Source organism: Argopecten irradians, chromosome 5 (genome assembly GCF_041381155.1).
Source record: "Argopecten irradians isolate NY chromosome 5, Ai_NY, whole genome shotgun sequence".
NCBI classification, from domain to species: Eukaryota; Metazoa; Mollusca; class Bivalvia; order Pectinida; family Pectinidae; genus Argopecten; species Argopecten irradians.
In genome coordinates this window covers 915857-917746 of record NC_091138.1, presented here as the reverse complement: position 1 = coordinate 917746, position 1890 = coordinate 915857, and positions in this window count along the sequence as shown.

Sequence of the window (1890 nt, the reverse complement as noted above, 5' to 3'; positions counted from 1 at the left end):
CATAATGCCATCTTGTGGAAAGGGTACACTAGAACAGGCCCTGCCCACAAGTGGCTAGGTGTTCGTGTAATGCCATCTTGTGGAAAGGGTACACTAGAACAGGCCCCTGCCCACAAGTGGCTAGGTGTTCATGTAATGCCATCTTGTGGAAAGGGTACACTAGAACAGGCCCTGCCCACAAGTGGTTAGGTGTTCGTGTAATGCCATCTTGTGGAAAGGGTACACTAGAACAGGCCCCAGCCCACAAGTGGCTAGGTGTTCGCTTAATGCCATCTTGTGGAAAGGGTACACTAGAACAGGCCCCTGCCCACAAGTGGCTAGGTGTTCGTGTAATGCCATTTGTGGAAAGGGTACACTAGAACAGGCCCCTGCCCACAAGTGGCTAGGTGTTCGTGTAATGCCATCTTGTGGAAAGGGTACACTAGAACAGGCCCCTGCCCACAAGTGGCTAGGTGTTCGTGTAATGCCATCTTGTGGAAAGGGTACACTAGAACAGGCCCCTGCCCACAAGTGGCTAGGTGTTCGCTTAATGCCATCTTGTGGAAAGGGTACACTAGAACAGGCCCTGCCCACAAGTGGCTAGGTGTTCGCTTAATGCCATCTTGTGGAAAGGGTACACTAGAACAGGCCCCAGCCCACAAGTGGCTAGGTGTTCGCTTAATGCCATCTTGTGGAAAGGGTACACTAGAACAGGCCCCTGCCCACAAGTGGCTAGTGTCGTTAATCCATCTTGTGGAAAGGGTGAACAGCCCGCCACAAGTGGCTAGGTGTCGTTAATGCCATCTTGTGGAAAGGGTACACTAGAACAGGCCCTGCCCACAAGTGGCTAGGTGTTCGTTAATGCCATCTTGTGGAAAGGGTACACTAGAACAGGCCCTGCCCACAAGTGGCTAGGTGTTCGTGTAATGCCATCTTGTGGAAAGGGTACACTAGAACAGGCCCCTGCCCACAAGTGGCTAGGTGTTCGTGTAATGCCATCTTGTGGAAAGGGTACACTAGAACAGGCCCTGCCCACAAGTGGCTAGGTGTCCGCTTAATGCCATCTTGTGGAAAGGGTACACTAGAACAGGCCCTGCCCACAAGTGGCTAGGTGTTCGTGTAATGCCATCTTGTGGAAAGGGTACACTAGAACAGGCCCCTGCCCACAAGTGGCTAGGTGTTCGTGTAATGCCATCTTGTGGAAAGGGTACACTAGAACAGGCCCTGCCCACAAGTGGCTAGGTGTCCGCTTAATGCCATCTTGTGGAAAGGGTACACTAGAACAGGCCCTGCCCACAAGTGGCTAGGTGTTCGTGTAATGCCATCTTGTGGAAAGGGTACACTAGAACAGGCCCTGCCCACAAGTGGCTAGGTGTTCGTGTAATGCCATCTTGTGGAAAGGGTACACTAGAACAGGCCCTGCCCACAAGTGGCTAGGTGTTCGCTTAATGCCATCTTGTGGAAAGGGTACACTAGAACAGGCCCTGCCCACAAGTGGCTAGGTGTCCGCTTAATGCCATCTTGTGGAAAGGGTACACTAGAACAGGCCCTGCCCACAAGTGCACTGTACAAAAACTCATCGCAGTTTTTTATCATCAGATCTTGAAAAATCATATCTTTCTTGTAAATACATAATTTTGACATTTGCTATTTTACCATCTACAGTTGAAACTTGTCAATCTGCATTAATTACATCTCCTATTTATTTGGTTCCTGACCAACATAACACCGAACACTCGGACACTTCAGATTTGTCAAAGTCCTAAAGAATAAATCATACCAACTTAAAAAGGTTCAATTGCATATATTTACTTTTATACATATAAATAAACATAACAATATTTAGCACTTTCTTAAATACCAGCTTGTATCAAATGCTTATTGCTGACAAGAGACTTCTTCATTTTAACA